This window comes from Talpa occidentalis, unplaced genomic scaffold, assembly GCF_014898055.3.
Source record: "Talpa occidentalis isolate TD23 unplaced genomic scaffold, MPIMG_talOcc4v2.1 talOcc4.3, whole genome shotgun sequence".
Classification (NCBI taxonomy): domain Eukaryota; kingdom Metazoa; phylum Chordata; class Mammalia; order Eulipotyphla; family Talpidae; genus Talpa; species Talpa occidentalis.
The window spans coordinates 41,935,217-41,945,575 of record NW_023603184.1 but is presented as its reverse complement, the minus strand read 5'-3'; the positions used below and the strand labels follow the sequence as shown (position 1 = coordinate 41,945,575).

General features: G+C 44.7%; 1 protein-coding gene across 2 annotated transcripts in view; it reads left to right on the top strand.

Annotated features, from left to right (window-relative positions):
- Positions 1-2,575: 2,575 nt before the first annotated feature.
- Positions 2,576-10,359, top strand: part of PAK1 (p21 (RAC1) activated kinase 1) — a 147,129-nt gene continuing 139,345 nt past the window's right edge. Inside the window, exon 1 of one of the 2 annotated variants that reach the window (XM_037523023.2) lies at positions 2,576-2,619. The gene's annotated coding sequence lies outside the window, so the exon portion shown is untranslated. Of the gene's footprint in view, positions 2,620-9,275; positions 9,342-10,359 lie in introns of those variants that run through there. The other variant, XM_037523025.2, reaches the window with a different exon arrangement.

Sequence of the window (10,359 nt, the reverse complement as noted above, 5' to 3'; positions counted from 1 at the left end):
GTTGGCCCCCAACTCCTCCCTCTTCTGGCTTCCCTTTCCACCTTTAAGGCTTCTTGTGATCACATTGAATATACCTGGATAATTCAGAATAACTTGTCTATCACAAGTCCCTTAATTTAATCACACCTCCAAAGTCCCTTTGCCATGGAAGGCAACATATTTATAGGTTCTGGGGATTAGGATGTGAACATTTTTACAGAGCCATTATTCTGCTTGCCACAGAGACTGTAAAAAACAATTTAGATTTTATTTACTGGATTATGGTTTTGGGTTAAGTGACTTATCCCCGCTGTGCCTCAGTTTCCTCATCAGTAAAAGGCAGGGATAATAGTAGCCTACCTGAAAGAATAGTTAGAGGTTCACAGGCAGTGGTGCTTATAGCAGTGTCTGGCACATAGTAAACACTATATGAGCAATTATTAAATCTACTTTTACAACATATTGATTCCTACTATGTCAAGCACTGCTCTAGATACTGGGGATATGGACAGTATGGATAGAAATATGACTTGGTCTCAAGGAGCTCAGATACATAATTATGTTTACTACACAGTTTGCTATGTGCCATAAAAGGTATGGAAGTACAAAAGAGATTTTAGAAGTTGTGAATGAATAAATGAACCTGACATTTGATCTGGGATTTGTAGAATGAATTAAGAATTTGCCAGTGAGATAAACTGAGAAGGACTCAATATATGATGAAAGGTGTATTCAAAGAACTTTAGCTAGTATTTCAGTGTGGCTGGAGTAAAAGATATATGGTATGAGATAGAGCTAGAAATGCTGGTGTAAACTCCAAGGTTGTACAGTGCCAAGTTAAGGAGTTTGATCTTTATCTTGAAAGCACTGTAGGCCATTCAGAGTGTTTACATAGTGGAAGCATCATCAGATTTGTGGTTTTGAAAAGCTACTCTACTGACCAGTAAGAAAAGTGGGTCGGCTTTGGACAACCTAAGAGTTGCTCCCATTGTCCAGCTAGTGAGTGAACAGAAGAGCAAGAATTCGATAAATATTTAGGGCACTTTACAGGACTTGGTGACCAATATGATAAGGGGGTTGAGAGAGAAAGGATGGGGGGGGGTTACTCCAGGTTTCTGGTTTAGGGGGCTGCTGGATTATCGTTACCAATATTCACTGAGACCAGGAATTAATATAGTCACAAGTTTGGGGAAAACTGGTTATAGGAATAGCCAACATTCCAAAGGGCTTAATACGTGGTAAATTGTAGTTACTATTATTAAGGTAAAAAGGAAGCTTAAAGAGATCGAGTAAAGGACACACCTTACAACTTATTATTAAGGAGAAATTGTGGCTTAGAAATGTTAAGGTCTTCTTACTAAATTTGCACAGCTGGTATATGAAGCAAGGCAATCAGATTCCAGAATTTGCCACTAAAGCTGTCTTAGTTTTGGAATAGGTAATTTGAGATACGGTGTGTGTGTGTGTGTGTGTGTAAGTGGTGCTGTCCAGGGGGCATTGGGAAATACAAAATCTGAGCTCAGGAGACTGCTCTGGGGTGAACGCAGCCTGTGTAGCAGGAGAAAACCGTGCCAGTTCAACCTGCGTTAAACCTCTATTTGTCCGCCCTGCTCCCTCCAAGAAAAATCCTACAAAAATGTCTCTGAGGTCCCAGGAGATGGGTATTTTCCAGTCCAACTTTTTGCACCGCGCGAGCGGACGCGCTGATGCTTCGCCGTCTGAAGAGCAGGCGACCCGGGGCTCGACCTCTTTCACCCGCCCAGACGACGCCCCGGACTCCCGCAAAAAATCGTCCCCAAACCTGCCGGGGCCAGGCGGCGTCAAAGGAGCCCGCGACAGGAGCGCGCGCAGGGAGAGCGCGGATAGACGCGTACAATGACGTCACACGGCAGCGGGGTGATTCCCAGTCTCTGGCGTCACGCGCCGATGACGTCACCCGGGCGCTCGCCCAGCCCCTCGCCGGGGTTGGCCCCGCTCACGTGGGCCGGACCCGCTCTCCCGCCCCCTCCCACCTGCGGGGGGCGGGGCGGGGGCGGGGCGGACGGGCTCCACCGGCGCTGGGCAGGGCGTGGGGGCGGGGGCGGGGGCCGGGTAGGGGGCGGGGGCCGGCTGGGGCCGGCTGGGGCCTGGCTGGGAGGGGGCGGGGGCCGGGTCGGGAGGGGGGCGGGGGCCGGCGGGGCCGCGGCGGGGTTCGGCCCGCGCCTGACAATAGCGCGGCGGCGGGCGGGGGCCGCGCGGCAGCTGGAGCCCCAGGTGCCGGCGACAGGGCGGACGCCCCCTCACGGCCTCCCTCCCCCTCCCCCTCTCCCCGTCGCGCCCCGCGTCACCCCCTCGCGGGCTCCGCCGCCCGCTCCCCAGACGCGCCCTCAGCCCCCCGCCCGGGCGGCGCGCTCCCGCGCTCGGAGCCCCGTCTCCTCCCGCCGCCCCCGCCCCTCCGCGCCCCGGCCTCGCCCCTGCGGGCGCCTTCCCGCCCTCGCCGTCGCCTCCGCGCGCACCCCTCGTCCAGTCCAGGGGCGCCCCGGCCCGAGCGCGCGCGGGAGGGAGCCCGTGAAGCCGCCGCCCGCGCACCGCGCGCTCTCGGGCTGGGCCGCGACCGCCGGGCGGAGGCGCAGGAGCCGCGGGAGCCGCGCGAGCGCGAAGGTGAGAGGCGGCCTCGCGCCCCACGGAGCCCGGCGGCGCGGGCGCGGGCGGGGGGCGGCGGCGCGGGGGGGGGCGGCGCGTGGGCGGGGGGTGCGCGCCCCATTCATTGCCCGCGCGGGCCGGGGGCGGGGGCGCCAGGTGAGGCGCGGCGGGGAAGCTGCCCGCGCGCCGGCCGCCGCCGCCCGACCAACAAAGGCCCCCTGTGTCCACTCCCCGGCGTGGCCGCGGTCCCGGCGCCGGGGCGCGTGGGGGGCGGGGGCGGGGGACGGACAGGGGACCCCGCAGGTCGGTGGGGAGCGACTTCTCCCCGAACTTTACAGCCTCGCGCCGCTGACCCGGAGCCGCGGTGGGGAAACCGTGCAGAGTGGCGCCGGGTTTCTTTCGGGGTGGGGGGAGAGCACCCCGGTCCAGGCGTGGAGCATCCCTGAGGGTGCAGCTCCTTGAAAACACTGCTGGGTAACACTTCGCTTCCAGCCCCGCCCCCAACTCGAGAATGTAATTTGTGAAGTTCAAAACAGAAAGGAGAATTAGTTTATGTGCGTTGTTCCATTGCAGGAGGCATGATTATTATACCTTTTCCAATTTGGAGTGTTTTGGCAGCAACATTGCTGGGTGTGTTTTGGAAGAATGTTTGAGAAGTTTGGGTTTGTGAGTGTCGGGAGCAAAGTGATTGTTGTTTGTTAAGCTACTTGAATAACTGTTTTACACGTTCTCCCTGGAACTTTGAAAGATGAAGGGAAGGGGTGGTACTATGGTTACCAACAAAAAATCAAAGCCATTAGTATCGCCTTTATTTTAATAGTTGTTCCTGAGGAAAATCTTGAATTTTGCCTCCCTTGTTCCTGGGCTTGCTTTCACCTGTGTCAGGAGAAAGTAGGAGCTCACCGTTGCACAGATCCCTCGCTGGTCTCACCTTGTGACTTCCCCTATTCCTGAGTAACCTTGAGCAGGCCACTTCCAGTCTTGAAAGTTAGGAGTTTGCTTATACAACCTAGAAACAGGCTGGTAGCAAGTATCTACTCAGCTTTCAAATCGGCACTGCGGCCTCACTTCCCACCCCCAACTCTTTGCTGGCATGCAATCCCCAGGCTCCTCTCAGCCTGAGCTGACTTTCCCCTTGGAGACTTGAGAGACCCGGGAGGATTTCTACCGGGGTGCTTGTAACATTTTTGGTTCCTACGTGGGAATCCTAATTGAGGCACACATGAAACCCACCTTGTCTCAAGTAGAAGCTCTGCTTCTCAAAAAGGATTTTGTGAAATATCCCCCGAACCTAATCCATATCCTTATCTGCGTGAGTTTATGGTTCCATCTGGTAAATTTGCTTATTCAGTCATTCAGTTTCCCAACATTGCTGGAGTCTGGGGAGCTACTGTGGTTCAGGTCTCTTGCTAGGGATATGGGTATTCTAGTAAGACAGTACCTGTTTCAAAGAGCACACGGTCTAGTGGGTGAGGTAGACATGGAAACAATGAAGGCCTGCCCTAATCTCTGGGGGACTCTAGTTGTGCAGGGAGCAGTGTACTCTGATTGAAGCTGTTGGACCTGTTTTACAAGTCCTGGCCACCTGGCCAAAGTGAATCACTTCAGGGAAGGTGGTGACCTGCCTCCCATCCATAAGACAGCACTTGACAAAAGGCTTGTTCATTTCAATTCAATATACATTCACTGAGCGCAGATTATGAGGTCCTATGGTAGACTTAGAGAGGAAGCAGTGTATTCTGAAAGGAGGGCACTACCTTTCTAGCAGAGTGAGAGCATTGTAAAACAAAACCAGATCACATAGCTCCCCCCCCCCCAACCTCACCCTCCTCTCCTCCCATCCCCTCCCCCATTCATTGCTTAAAGATAGCTTTTCAAATTCCATAACATGAATAAGAAGTGCTCTCAGAGATCAGGCTTCTGCCTACCTTTGCATCCTCACTTTCCATAATTCTCCTGCCATGCTCTTTCTCATCTGTGCTTCAGCATGAGCTGCTTTTTCTGCCAGGAATGCTGACCTCCCACCTGCTACCTGTGTGGTTCCTGGACCAGCACCATCAACGTAATGTGGGAATTTGATTGAGGTGCAAATTATTGGTCCCATCCCAGATCTACAAATGAAGAACTCTAGAGTTGGGCTTCTCAAATCTCTGCTTTAATAAGCCCTCCAGTTGTTTCTGATACTTGTCAAAGTTTGGGAACCACAGCTTTAAAAGAGAAGCTCTTGAAAGGTGAGCTTCTTGACTGTTTCCTCCTTCCTTCTTCCATAGCACTTACCACCTTTCATTTCATTCCACTCATCCTACTACACAGCATTCCATCAATCATTTATCTTTTCCACTATGAGGAAAGCTTCCTGAAAGCAGGGAATTTTGTCATTAGTGTAATCCCAGTGCCTAGAATAGTGACTGCATATAGCTCAATTGTGACTCTCATAGTCCTCAAACATTTGTTGAATGAGAAATATAAAATGATTTAGTCCTGTTTATGGTCAGTTGCTACATTGGGCTTTTAGTCAAGAATAGTTATCAAGGTGAAGAGGAACCACACTCCAATATGTAAATCCAAGTGGATTCTAACTTTCTGGGAGATTTAGTTTAGCCTGAGCTCTTCTTCCTTTTTGCTACTGTTCTTTTTCACAAAGTCTGCAGAATTTTTCGCTTTTTGTTCTTTTAGCCAAGATCTGAAAACTGTTGAAATATCTTAGTCTGGTATTATTTCTTGGGAATTTGCAGCTTGGTTTTGCAAGTCTAAATAAGCACCCTAACTTTTCGAACCTTTTAAGTTGAAATTGTCTTCCGGAACCCCTGTGGTTTTTGTCTTTCTCTGGTGATACTTAAAAGCCATACAAGGACCTGTTTGACTCCACAGAAGGTTTCTCTTCCTTACAGAGGTCTTACAGTGTTCTGTTTCTTTCACTTTCTTATTAGTCGTAAGATACCATATCCAGATCTCCCCTTTTGTAGCTGCTTCCTGGGAGATTGGCTTCACTTATTTATTTTTATGAATGCTTATTGAGTCATCCTGGACCATGTGCCAGGTCCTTTGCTGGGACAGGATGTTCAGGTATACATAGGATGTGGTTCAGGTCCTTAAGGAGTTAAAGGTCTTGCAATATGGTGTAAGTGCCGAAATGAAGTGATAAACAGAAGGCTGAAAAAAATGCTGTATCATAAAGATGGAAGAAAACTCCCCTACAATTTTTTTTTTTCAGTTTAGGAATAACTTATCAAACAAGCATCATTTTCGTAAGCAGACTTTTAAAATTTTTAATTAAAAGGTTGTTGACTTTGGGGAAACTAAAACAAAAGACAACGTAGAATCAGCAAGGTAGAATTGCTAATTTGAGACAATTTTCAATTCTGTTGTTACTGTTTTTAATGAATTTTCCCTTCCCCCCTTTTATATTACTAATTCAAAGCTAGAAAATAGGGAAAAAACTTCCATGTCTTTGTTTAGTAGAGAGAAATATAAAGTTATCAAAAAGAATGCACTTTTTCATAGATGTCATTTTAATTTCTAAGAACTAATTATAGGACTAATCAGATTGTTGTAATTTGGGGTAGTGACAATAATGAAACCTGGAGAAAGACCTTAATTTAGTCTCAGTGTTACTGCATGACCCTATGGGAGTAATTTTGTATCTGTGCCTTTTGTTCTGAGTATAAAATGGGGATAGTAGTTGAGACTAGCTGGCAGGATTATGAAGCAACTACATAAAATATTGAATATTAAAAAAAACCTTTGAAAAACATAATTTACTAGCTAGCTGTTAGGTGGTGATAGACTTATAAATAGAGGCTTACACTGTTTAAGAGCTTTTAAGTACCAGACAGTATATGAGATGCTTAACATGTTTTCTCCAATCCAAAATAAGTATGTAAGATAATCACTACTGTCTGCTTTATGGATAAGGAGATTGAAACTCCTACTGGCAAAGGGAATCCCTCCAAGATTTTATTGAAAGTAAGTGGCAGACCTCAGTTCCAGCCCATATACACCTGATGCTAGCAGTTATGTGTTACTTTCTTTTCTCAGGCTGCTTTAATTTCTCTGTAGAGAGGATATAAGAATGTTTTGCAAATATATTTTTGTGAGAGTTAAAATTTCTCCTCATCTAGCCTGCTTTTTTTTTTTTTTGTGCATAGAAAGATTGATGGAGACAGATTTACATTTATCATTCAAACAGGAAAAAGAATAACATCTTTCCCTGGTGCTTTTTGTTTAGTCTTTACAATAACCCAATGAGGTAGGTAGTTATTCCCATTTTATGAGTTAAGAGACTGAGTGTCATAGATGTCTTGGCTTCTTCAAAGGCACATTATTAACAAATGACTAAATATTGGTTAAAAACTACTTTTTTAGGGGGCCTCCTCGGTGGCACAGCGGTTGAGCGCTGGGCTGCGAACCTGCCGGCAGCCTCTGCAGCGCCGATTCTTATCCCCGGCCACCGGCAAGGGTCCCACATGGCGCGCAGACCTCTCCTGCCGCCCGCTGCTCCCCTCAGCAGTGTACTTCGGTCCTTCTGCCTGTTCTGCTCCCCGCTCTGGCTCTGGTGAATTCTCTTACCCTCCCGCACTTCTGACTGTACCCAGTGCTTGTATAAATAAATAAATAAATCCTTTAAAAAAAAAAAAAGGTACTTTTTAAAAAAATCTGATTTACTTCTGCCACTATATCATAATGCCTCTTAAATGCTATCAAACTAAAATTTGGGCTATTAGAAATGTCTTTTTAGTTTGCTTCTTAATTTCGTTAGCCTTTTCCCCTAAGAAAATCCTTACTGAGGTCCATGGGTTGACCTAAAAAAAAATTGCTAATAAAATTGTCAAATAATTATATTGCAGACTTAGCAGATAACACTTGTCTACTGAAGCTGGGAGGTCAGACTTTATTAAGTACTCTGAGTTACTTGTATATGAATATTCATTGCCATGATAAATTTATTAATATAATGTATTATTTTTCTGTTCTTGTGTTGAGCTCTATCTCTTATGAGGCGCTTCTTCCACTTTCCCATGCTTCCCATCCCAATCTCCATACATTCTTTCTCCATCCTTCTAGTCTTAGAGATGGGGGAAATCAGTACTGTGTGCCAGGATCCCCCAAATGAGTCCTTCTCTAAGAGTGGTGTACTAAACAGTCTAGAAATACCCAGAGATTCATTGATCTCTTTTGTTTAGTATTGATTAATTCTTTAAAATTGCTCTAAGACTTAGTTATAAAAAGTCCATTATCTCTTGGCCCTTATTTATGGAGTCAGGGGGAGGTAGCTTGCATGCAGCATGGGGAAATTCATTCTTGTTTATGGAGCTTTCTTCTTCCCCTTTACCACTTCCAGCCCCCTCCAGTGTTCTTTTCCCTGTCAGACTGCATAAGTTCCAGCTGAGATTGACAGAATATTTTACTCTTTTACACTCTTTGTATTTTGAGCCTTTGGGGATGAAAAGTGACAATAACAGTATGTATGTTGCTTCCATCCTCATCTGCCTGCTTGTCAGCTGTATTTTCAAGATTCAGCTTTCCTTATTTTATCCTGATGCCCACAAAACTGACACTGATGTATTCCTCATTTGAACACTTGTTCCTGTAATTGCTGCAATATTATCTATCACTTTGTAGGAAAGGAGATAAATTTAGAAGGAAGAACACTAAATTTGAAGTTAGGCAAAGACTTACTTGGACTCTTATTTAAATTTGTGTTTCTTCATTTGCAAAATAAAAGTAATACTCTTAACCCCTAGAGTTGTGAAGATTAAATAACTAACACATGTGAAAATGAATTATAAGGTATTGTGCTATTTAGATGTAAGGTAGAATTGTAATTTTATCCTACAATTATGTATAATAGTGTTTTAAAATTTTGGCTATACATTTGAGCTACTTGCGAAGGTGTTAAAAAAGTACTGTTGTCGTGCTCGCTTCGGCAGCACATATACTAAAAAGTACTGTTGTCTGGGCTCCAGCTCAGGTATATTTAAAATCTTTATTTTTGAAGTTTTTATATGTGATTCTGGTGTGCAGCCAAGGTTGAGGTGTACTACTGCCTTATAACATTTTGCTTAACTGTCCATTGTACCTAATATATAAAACCTATGTTTTCATTGTCACTTAACATTCATTCATTTGTCATAGGTTCTGAAGAAATAGAAACTAGTCCCTACCTTAAGTTTATAGTTTCCTTGAAAACAGGCTTATTCATAGCCAGTTATTCTCTACAGAGACTAAAAATGACACACGGGGGCATATGCTGGTGATTATATGAAGACAGGAAAGGAATCTGCTGGAAATGACACCTAAGATGGGTTACAAGAGATGAGGAGGAGTATACCAAGCTCAGTTGGGGAGGGGTAGGAAGAGTGGGGAGAAAGAGGACCTTTGAGAGAGAAAAAGAGAGTGAGAATGGGTGAGAGAGAGAGAGAGAGAGAGAGAGAGAGAGAGAGAGAGACTTACAGGACTTGAGAGTGTGTTTTTGGGAAGTCTGAGTAGTTTAGTACACTCAGAAGGTGGCAAGTGGTAGAATACAGGTGGCAAGTGGTAAGAACAGAGAGGAAGTCAGTGTCCAGATGATTTAGAGCCTTTTGTATAGTGTATGCAGTTCTTTCACTAATATTATCTCATTTTATTTTTTCAATAACATCCTGGATTAGCTATGACAGGTGCTGTTTTATCTCCATTTTAGAGAGGAGAAAACAGGTCGATTGAATTTCCTGAGGCCTTTCAGCACAACTGTGATTGAAGTGAGTTACTTTTGATTCAAACTCATGCTTCTTCCTTTACTCCATAGCTTTTCTTGCACCTTTACAGTATTGACAATCCTGTGAGCTCCATAGATAAACACATAGCAATTTGTAAGCTGTGAAGTGCTTGACTGATGTTGACCATTAGTTGGAAGTTTGAACTAAGTGATCTATAAAAGTGATTTTTGCTTTAAAATTCTATGGGTGTTTCTTATGATGTTCCTTAATTACTGAAATGGTTCTTTTTTCCCCCAGGAGTTGATAACCAGAGTCCAGCAAGCCAAAATATTGTCAGCTAGCTGGCTATTCTTCCAATTTGAGTGTCTTTACTCAAACCTCCTTGTTTATTTTTAAATTACTTTTTTTCCAAGTTTCACATGCTTGTCAGTGTACTTCCCAACACAATACACTAACATGTTTTGTGCATTTAGAGGGGAAATATCTCCTAGTTAAGTGGAAGAGTGTGTGGATGGCTTCATTTTAAGCAGCTATATAGTAAAAGATTTCATTTAGAAGTCTTGACCTTCTTTTTTCAGTTTCTTGTCATCTCTATTCACTGTGTAGAGCTTGTATTGGTCATTGGGACCAAATTTGTTCCAGGGTTCTGGGTTATTCTTTCTGTCCCTACTGGATGGAATAAAGCCAGATCATGACATATGGTGGTACTCTCCAACAAAATACAAAAAGGGGGATCAGGCTGGGATGCTTCTTGGTCTGACTGAGGATCTGGCAGAGCAAAGTGATGGAGAGGCCTTGGGCCAAGAAGGAAAAGAGAACAAATCTACATGGCCAGAGACTAATAAGTCTTTCTATTTTTAAAATACATTAATCTTTCCTTTATTATGAAAGTAATACATGGTTCTCACAGAACATTTGCAGAATACAGAAGAATAAAATAAAAAAAAGGCACAGATTCATCAATTTTTTATTGTGGAAATATGACCAGTAGTAGTATTTCATTTATTTCCTTGTAATGTTTATTTATTTATTTTAAAAGATTTCTTTATTTATTTATACA